At 39.9% G+C, this 10172-nt stretch overlaps 2 pseudogenes; both read right to left on the bottom strand.

The window, feature by feature from the left end:
• Nucleotides 1-4086: 4086 nt before the first annotated feature.
• Nucleotides 4087-8806, bottom strand: LOC147894894 (uncharacterized; annotated as a pseudogene).
• Nucleotides 8807-9811: 1005 nt separating this feature from the next.
• Nucleotides 9812-10172, bottom strand: part of LOC147894893 (uncharacterized) — a 620-nt pseudogene continuing 259 nt past the window's right edge.

Below are 10172 nucleotides of genomic sequence, written 5' to 3'. Positions count from 1 at the left end.
GTGGACGACATCCATGCTCCTGACTGGAAGCAAGGAATTGAGCCACCAATGTCCTAGCCTAGTTCTACTTTCACAGTCAGAAGCTAAAGGACTCCATTTCCCCACGACTCAACTACCGGTGATATGCCGGAATAGGAGTTCTAAGGGTGATTCAACCACCTGGTCGGGACGTACAAAGACGTTTAATAGGTTTACCCTTGCCGTTCCAACGCACCGTCGTTGAAACGATCTCAGAGTCATTGATCAGGGAGTTGTCTAAACATCCTTGGTTCATGGTCATGATGCATTTTTCCCCATAGATTTCAGAGGCACAACCATCATGCGTTCCCCTAAGATGTGGACCTTAATCTACACACAGTCTTGCCTTAATCTTTGGAAAGTTACCCGACTAATCGGGTCCACCCAACCATAGAACAGGACTATCAGGGCCACTGCTCTCCCACTTTCCTCTTGAGATCCAAATTTGTTGTTACCTAATTACTACCACACTGTTTACATAGAAATAGAGATTCCTTAATTATTTCTAACACAGTGTTGGTTCAAACAGCCCTTCACTCAAGAGAAAACAAGAGAAGACAATTCTTAACAAAACAGCCCTACATTTCAATGAACATTACTTCAATAACAATTCATTTGCAAAAACATTCCGGCTTCGGCCGTTCAAAACCTCGTCTGATGCCTACCTGACCATCAGGTATGATAAGGGACCTCGATCCTTGCTCAAGGAGACATCTTCTGTTATCCTTCCAAGGGACCTCTTACCTCGCTAGGGAGATCTAGCTCTTGGTTCCCAAGGGACCTCTACCTCAACTAGGGAGTTCTAGCTCTTGGGGAGATTCGGATACCCTCCGAACCTCAGTTGGGGGATCTAGAACCCAACCTCTCTCCAAAGCTACCCGCAACTGGAGAGGACAACCTAGGGACCCCCAGACCTTCATTGTCGGACACGGGTAAATTCATAGCCCTTCTAAATTCTCCCCGCTCCTCCAAAGCTGTGATCTAGCTCTAGGTGGGCACCATTGCACCATCAGTCTCCTAGCCCAGAAAGAACCGACAGCTCATCCACTCGTGACCTACCCGAACACAACTGAGTGGAAAAACAAGGGTACGGGAGTAGGGATTCAACCCGCACCAAAAAGTAATCAAAACTTCGCCCGAAACACCTGGGCATCCTCGGCTCGCAACCGTCGATTCAAATACCTTGTTCAACTGGACAACAAGATTTATCCATAACATCTCACAATTATCAGTTCATAACTTTGCCATACAAACTTTGATCAAACGATTTGTGCAAAATCATTATGTGGTGCAAATGCGTACAAACACATGCCAGTTTCCTTGACCGGATGCCACCGATCTTAGTTTCCAGATACGTTCACTAGGATGGGAAATAGCCTCTAACTCTAGGTCTTACATGAATGCATTAACTGATTTAGTTAACTTGAAGTACTAGAACCTAGTTAATTTCTTCTTGAGGCTTTAGAGCCTGTAGCGCTTCGTTGGCCTGACTTGTCCCTTCCATTCGTGCCGTTACCACGACCTCTTCCACTGGTAAGGGTGCTGGGGCACGTGCCAGGACCAACGGTCTTGCCTGGTTTGTCTGGCCACCCGAGCGGGTGTTGGTTGCTCCCGCCCGTTGTCCGTGTCTGGCCGATGGCATGATGACGAAGAATTTTCACAAAAAATAAAAGGAGAATGCTATGCAATGGCATAGCTAGATTAGCATAATATACCATAAATTAACCATGATTTTGATAAATTTCATGATTAATATAGCTGGAATAGGCAAAAAGTGCCAAAAATTACACTGAAATAGGCAAAATCTGCCTTGCGGGAATTTTTAGACCTGCTTCCCGAGCCCAAAAAATTATGAAAAAATTCAGGGATATCAACTTCACTAAGTTTGAGTTTTTGTGAATTTCTTGTCATTTTTTGATTCTCAGAGAATAGTCTGAAAAATTAAAAAGTGCAAAAAAAGCATTTTTTGGCATTAAAAATTAATTATAAATTAATCAGGCTTTTCAAAAATTATTCTGAGATTTTCCCCATGATTAGGGATATCTCTAGATCATGCCTAAATTTTCCTAGAATTTTTGGAGCCAAAAAGTCTAAATATTAATTTTTTAATTAAGCGAAATTATAAAAATCACTTGCAGCCCTAATTAAGCCTTAATTAAGCTTTGAAATTTCACAAAAACATCAGGGAAATACCCTACTTAATTATACTTATGGCCAAATTTACGACTATGCACACTATATAATTAGCGGTCACTAATCCGCTTAATGAAGGAAATTTGCAGAATTCCAGCGATCATCAAATTCTTAATTATGCGTGGATTAGTGCTTAATTGATGCAAAAGCTCATGATTTATGCAAAGAAACCAGAAGAATCGATCCAAATTGATCGAAATTGCCTACTACTGCTCCCTCGTACAGATAGAATTGAGTACGGGAAGGAGTAGGGCTTCGGGAAGAAGAAAAATTGAAGATGGAGATGGTTATGGAAGCTTACCCGGCTGCAAATTGCTGAGGAGAGTCGTTCCGTGTAGCAAGAGAGCTTCATTCTTATTCTCTACTTGAGGAAATAGCCCACAGGGGGTGGGTTTATATAGGAGTGGATAGAGAGAGAATGTGGCTGGAAAAAAATAGGAGAGAGAGGGGGAAATTGGCGCATCCTAAAAAGCTACTGCCTTTTTTTGCAAAAGCTCCAGCTTTTTTTTCACTTTGGGCCTTATTTGAGCTAAAACACTCTTTTTCTCTCCTTTTTCTCAGATTTGGATAATGCTTGCCTGCTTTTCTCCTAGCCTAAGCTTTTTCCCACCTTATCCTGCACCTTAGCCTTAATATTTTAATTAATAACATGCTCTAGCGCGGAAATTTAATAAAATAACCGCACATTACTCATCCGGAACCCAAATGAGATGCAGTAAAGTGCGTTAGAAAGCTAAACATGTCGACTACAACTATAATGCAACTTAAAATTGCCATTTCGAGGCCATACATTGCTTAAATGGATTACAATTAAATTTTCAAGAATTGGGTACATTACATCCTTCCATACTTGAAGAATTTGAGATGTCCTCATCTCGAGAACAACTCAAGAAAATCCTTCTGAAGTAAGGACTCCTCTTCCCAAGTCGCTTCCTCAGTGGGGTAACGCTTGCAATGAAGTTCCTTGCCTATGCATTCCCCTTCGTTTCAGGAATCTCTAAGAGTTTTAGTTTCCATGGTAGTCTAACTCTCTCAGCTTTGAATCTTAGACAAGTTAGGCACATCCCAGTCCATGCCTGCCCAAAAATAGCTCTTCCTTACCGCATTGAGGGTTCTTGCATAGCCTGGATATAAGGATAGGATTATCTGGGATTGCTCTTACCAAGCTCTTATGACTTAGAGCATCAGCAACGACATTCTCTTGCCAGGTTTGTAAGTCATGTCAAAATCATATTTTTGCAAGAGTTCAGTACATTGCCTTTGATGCAATTTAAGGTTTGGTTGTGTAAAGATCCTTTTAAACTTTTGTGATCCGTAACAAGTTTGAACTTGTTCCCTAGGAGATAACGTCTCCAGATCTTTAAAGCATGAACAATCGTGAATGATTCGAGACTATAATTTGCTTCCTAAGCCTTCTCCCATAAAATAGGAGGTTAAGTTTACCTCAAGAGAAATCTCTTCTCTTGGAGTCCAGTGCAAGCTGCAGGTGTAGCAATAGCCTACTCAAAAAAAAATCCTAACCCTTTGTCTCAATTTCAACTCCGTAGAGATCACAAGATTTAAACCTTAAAGATGGTAGACTTGTATAAAAATGATCTGTCATCTCAGCTTCAGCAACATGGCTGGAAATTAAATTAGACTCAAAGGTTCATTCAAGAGACCAAATTACATTGAGATGTAATTAAATATATGGTCATTAACATAGCATGGCCTTCACTGGCTCAGAGACTCAGAACATGGACTAAATAACATCAGCTCAGAGGTTGACATTTTAACAAAAGATGAATTTTATCCAAGACAAGAGCAACAAAAGAAAATTTCTTGATTATTCCATGGAGTATTTTCAAAGGGTGAGATCCTCAGATCTAAACTTTTTCAAGATACAATTTCACTGTCAATAGTTGCATGGACTCTTTCGTTGGCTTCATCCGCAATGGTTGGTCCTGCATTGGCTTCATAAGCTTGAGCGTCCTGACCATTCCCATGAATTCTAGCTGCTCTTCCTCTTCTCCTACCACGACCTTCCCCATGGTTTACATTATTGGGGTTGTGGTTAGGTCCGCGATTGCCTTGAGGGTGCCGATCCCTCTCTGTCACTGCCACTTCCCTGTTCTGAAGTCTTGGGCAATGACTCCTGTAGTGGCCCTTTTCATGGCACTCAAAGCACTCGACATCAGCCAAAGATCTTCAAGGTGCATTTGCCGCATAGACTCTAGGAGTCAATTGTTGCTGATTTTGTGGGATGAATGGCCTCCTGACCCGATCTTGCTGATTTCGGGGTGGAAAAGCTTCCCATCTTTTGTTCCTCCCTTCACACTCTAATTCTTTCACCAAGGGTTTGGCCCTGATTAATGCATCCTGGATGGAAGTCGGCCTCATTGCTTCTAGCCGTGCATCCAGTAGGCTAATCAAACCTTGACAAAACTGAGCTACCTGCTGTTCAATTGACAAGAGAGGAGCATAGCAGCTCAGTGTCGCAAACTTTGAGAAATATTGCTCCAAGGTTAGAGAGTCTTGGCGCAGTACAAAGAATTCGTTCATCTTAGCAGACTCGTGTGCCGGAGGTAGATACCTCTCCTTCACTGCCTGTTGACCTTCCTGTGGCCAGCTCTGGGAGTTTGGTAGGACTCCACAGCCCTTGCAGTGCTGCTTCCACCACAATTTGGCATCCCCCGTAAGTCGGAAGATACTCAACATGGCTTGGTTTGTAGGCGTAGTCCCTGCTTCAGAGAAATAATCATCCATTGCTTCAATCCATGCCTCCGCATCACGTTCGACTTCCACACCTTCACCCTTGAAGGATGGAGGTTGCATCTGTTTGAGGAGTTTCTTTTCCTGGATTTCTATGTAGACACTTCCATCGTGGATATCGTGTCCCTAGTCAATCAAAAGTACCTGATGATTACTGGCGTACCGTAACATTCGAATTCACTTAGACAAGGACCTCTCAATAGAGTCCGCGCAATCATTTCAAAAGTAACAAAGAGAACCTGGTTGGCATCGTACGCTTGCATGTTGTCACATTACGTATGGCCATTCCACTTAAATGGTTGGAATCCCAACAAAACTTAGGCTACCGCCTTAATTTAATTCAAATTTTTGAAAAACAGAGTCCATGACTCCAGGCTTCCTCCCTTGACAATACAATTTCCTTTCTAAGGCTAACCGCCCAAAACATAATTTTTAACAATTTTTTTCCTCAAAGGCTATCCGCCTTGACAATGGCTACCTGTCAAAACAACAATCCAAAGGCTAACCACCTTTTTTAATGGCTTCCTGCCATATCAACCAGTTTGCAAAGGCTACTCGCCTTGTATAAGTCTGACAATAGATTCAATAATGAAAACAAATTTGGCCTTTTACCTTAAGTCAAAATATTGGCTTTACAATCAGGTCATTATCCAAACAATGTTAACTATCTAAGAAAAGAGAGACCAACCTCGCGCTCTAATACCACTTGTGATGTACCCCTTCCAGCCTCCACCGACCGGGGGCCGTCGGGCCACCTTGCCTAGACAAGGCTGAGCCCAGTAGTCTCTAGGCTATCAAGTTGTTTCAGTGGACAACATCCACGCTCCTGACTGGAAGCAAGGAATTGAGCCACCGATGTCCTAGCCTAGTTCTACTTCGTAGTCAGAAGCTAAAGGACTCCATTTCCCCACGACTCAACTACCATTGATATGCCGGAATAGGAGTTCTAAGGGTGATTCAACCACCTGGTCAGGACGTACAAAGACGTTCGATAGGTTTACCCTCTCCGTTCCAATGCACCGTCGTTGAAACAATCTCAGAGTCATTGATCAGGGAGTTGTCTAAACATCCTTGTTTCATGGTAGCTTAAGTTAATACTGTGTATATATACAGATGTTGCTGAAAAAAGGGGTGCCTCGCATCAAGCTGTTTTTTTTTTATGGAATGGGTATGTATGTATGTCGATTAATACTTAATTATACTACCCCCATATTGCTGGATGTAGAGTTTTTTTATTTTTGTAGATCATATATATAATTAATACTTGATTATATATATATGTATGTACATATAAATATGTAACACAATGTCTGTCTGTATGTATGTATGTAACAATGACGTATTAATTCTGTAATTATAAACAGTGCCGATTGCATTAATATATTCCTGCTTGAAGATACGATACGATACTTTATAAATGCCGATTATGGTTTTCACGTAACCAAGTTCACTATTGATAAGATTTGTGTCTCTTGAAGATACGATACGATACTTCATAAATGCCGATTATGGTTTCCACGTTACCAAGTTCATTGTCGATAAGATTTGTGTCTCTTGAACTTGCACATGATAATTGTTTGAAAGAGGCAACCACACAAGAATCTTGAGTTAGAAGAAAGTTGTCAATAGATTTTATCGGAAGATGTTGTCCATAAGCCCACATGTTGGTATACATTCGAGCCTACACCATTGACCAATAAAAAAAAATGAGATTCATTTGTTTAGTTCAGAGTTTTCAAAACCCAACAAGTTATCTATCTTTCACACCTGATCATAAAATCTCTTTGTTCTGTTGAGATTGGCTCATGATCACTAACCGCCTGTTGCATAAGGGTGTATAACCAATCCATGAAAGTAGGTATGTCCCCGTCGTTATTTACATTGGTTTGATGTCTGGATCTCCTCTTTTTACATCTACTAACTCGTTTGCTACGAAGTTCCTTCTCGTACTCATTAATGAATTGTTGCATGCATTCGCTATTATAGACAATGAAAGTCGAAATATCCAATTTATCTTGGACCTTAAGCCGAAAAGGTACTCCCTTACTGGACAATACCTCGTCTCACATGGTAGAAGACAACTCATTTGTCGATACACGTGGAGCTTCAGAATCCATTTTTTCAAGGTATTCACAAACGTAATGCATGCATTCTTCAAGCATCCATCCCTCCACCATAGAACCCTTTGGTCTTGCTTTTTGACGTACATAAACTTTCAATACTCTTATAAATCTCTCGACCCAAAACATCCATCGAGTGTTCACAACACCAGCGAGCTCTATCTCATCCACTAGATGGATTAGAAGATGAACCTGGATATCAGAAAAGGAGGTTGGAAATTCCTTTCCATTAAATAAAGAAGCTCTATACATTCACACTTCTTTTGTGGAATTGACTCTTTCGCAATCTCTTTAGATGCAATCCATATATCAGTAAAAGAAAGAAGATATTAGAGATGTTTTTGAATTAAGAAGATATAAATTAAAATTTTATACTAAAAATTAATGACCGATAAATGCCTCGCAAGCGATCCAAGGCGATATATTACATCTCGGACTCCTTTTGTAGTACATCCATCAATAACAAGGGGTAGAACATGCTGCATACATGATTAATCCGATCAACAAAACATGCAAGAAAATAAATATTGACAAAGATCTCGATAGATTTACCTTCACAAAATTGTGCCAATCATGTGTTTTTAAACCAGACAAGCTCTTGTCATCTAGAGTAAACATGTTTTGACAAGACGCTCCATATCTTGTAGGCATACGAATCGACTGAATCTTCCTGTTGATAGTCTCCAAATCTTCTGTCTTTAGCACCCATTGGGCAGGCTCGTAGGTTTTCTCAGGTCGAGTATCATCATAAAGTGGCCATAGATTGGGCTTTGAGTTTTGATCCTTTAAGTCATTTCTTGCAGCTGCTGTGTCTTTCAAGCCAATGAGGTGTTGCCATAACAAATGACTAGCGTTCTTGAATATGTGCATAGGATCAAGAAGATGACATATCCTCAAATCCTTCCAATATTCCAAAGTATACCATATCGAAGGACTTTGAGCTAGAGCACGATTTCCTCTGGCTCGCTTCTTTTTACAGCGTCATCATCATCGTCGCCACTTATGATCTTTGACTTCGAATCGATAGCGGGTCCAACAGTCCACTTTAGATACCAATCCTTCGGTGTCATTTGTTTTGGACATCTCCCTTCTTCTACCTTTCCATTAAAATGTATGGCTTGCCTTCTATCTCGTAGATAATGATCTTCAGATAAAAATCATCTATGTCGAAGATATATATTTTTGTTGAGGTTTTTCGATCTCAACCAATCACCACAAATTGGACAAGCTTTATAACCCTTGGTACATATCCCTGCATGGAAAACATAGAAAAGATGATTAGCGCAATGAACATCGTACAAACATATGAGACAATATATACAATTTACCTGAGCAAAAACCATATCCTAGAAAGTCGTGGATAGTCCATGCTAAAATTCCACGAGCAATGAACTGTCTTTGACCGATGCTTCTGGACATATCCATGACATCGATCCCTTTCCACAAATCTTGAAGATCATCGATGAGAGGGGCCAAATAAACATTCAAATATTTAACTTGTCGTGTTCCTAGAATTAAGAGTGAGAGTATTAAATGCTAAGATATGGGGGTAGATTATAGTTAATAACTACCACTAGCCATGTAGACCATTTACTTGATCTCATTGAAAATGGATTCATGCCATCTAATGCTACACCCATCTTTAAATTGCATGGTTCTTTTGCAAAATTTGGCCATCGCTCATCAATATGCTCAAATGTAGGACTATCTGATGGAATTCGCATTACTCCATCTTTGCTCTTGTGCTCTGCTCCCCATGTCATAAGCTTAGCTAATTGGGGACTTTGGAACATATGTTTTATACATGGAGCTAGTGGAAAATGTCTCATTACCTTTCTAGGGACCTTACCTTTCTCCTCTTTATAACCAGGCGTTTGACATTTTGGACACATCACACCGTCCTCGTACTGACCTCTATATAAAATACAATCATTGGGACATGCATGTATAGAAGAATAGTCAAGTCCAAGACTCTACTTATCATCTTCTTCACCTCATCATGTGATGTAGGAAGGGAATTTCTTGTCGGCAACAACTTTTGAGAGAGTAGCCTGCAAGTTCATTAAAAATATGATCAATAAGAAGCAATCATGTTTAGAATGTAACAAAAAAAGTTGTTAGATTTTTACATACTTCAAAAGTGTTGAAATGGATAGATTACTCCATCCAAAATGGTTTTGAAGGTTAAGAATAAGTAAGCTTGCACTGAGTCATGTTAGTTGGCTTCTTGTGTAGATACACTTTAGAGCTTCTTCTCAAAGATACTTCTCGTTCTTATTAGGAATATCTCTTGCACTATTATTTTGATCCCAATCCTCAATAAAATCAGACATGCCATCGTTGTTATCAAAGATATCATCACACCCATTAAAATCTTGAGAATATTGTTTCTTTAGTCTTGCATATGCATTAGGATCACTCCTACGTAGGATCCTTATGCACTTTTTTGACATGTGAGATATGTCATGTGAACATTGATTTGTGATATTGTCGATGTCATAATCCGGAATCTACATATTTGAAGGCAAAAAAGATTGTATCAATAGCATGCTTCTATATAAAAGAAAAGAGAGATGTGCATGGAATTCAATAATTATCACAGATACAAAATAGTTAGAGATAATAAAAGATGATTATCAACTTAAATTAGAGACAGTAGAGAAGGTGGTGCAAATTAAAGTGTAGAATTAGGGTCAAAATAACAATAGGAATTGTATACAATGAAGCTCTCAACCCTCATTTGTTGATGGTGCTCGTGGAGGTCTACACCATCCATAATTGATCAACAATTAATCACTAGCATGTAATAATCTAATAGCATTGACAACTATGTATCTTTCTACATCCCTACTCATATGTCTTGGTTCATGACTATTCTCACACTCCACAAACATGCAATTGGTTCTTGAACTCATCCCTCGACTACTATTGATTGAACCTGCTATGTTTCCTTGAGAGTAAGGTCTTCCGTTAACATAGAGTCTTTTTCCTTTTGCATGTGTAATCTCTCTATCAGAAAGAGAGGCTAGATTGAGACATAACCCATAAGTAGTCATGCTCTGAATGTAGCGAGTAAGCTGATGCCATGGA

Source organism: Dipteris shenzhenensis, chromosome 13 (genome assembly GCF_047967505.1).
Source record: "Dipteris shenzhenensis isolate YYH24624 ecotype China chromosome 13, Dip_SZ_1.0, whole genome shotgun sequence".
In the NCBI taxonomy this organism is placed as follows: domain Eukaryota; kingdom Viridiplantae; phylum Streptophyta; class Polypodiopsida; order Gleicheniales; family Dipteridaceae; genus Dipteris; species Dipteris shenzhenensis.
This window is presented reverse-complemented; position numbering and strand designations above follow the sequence as displayed.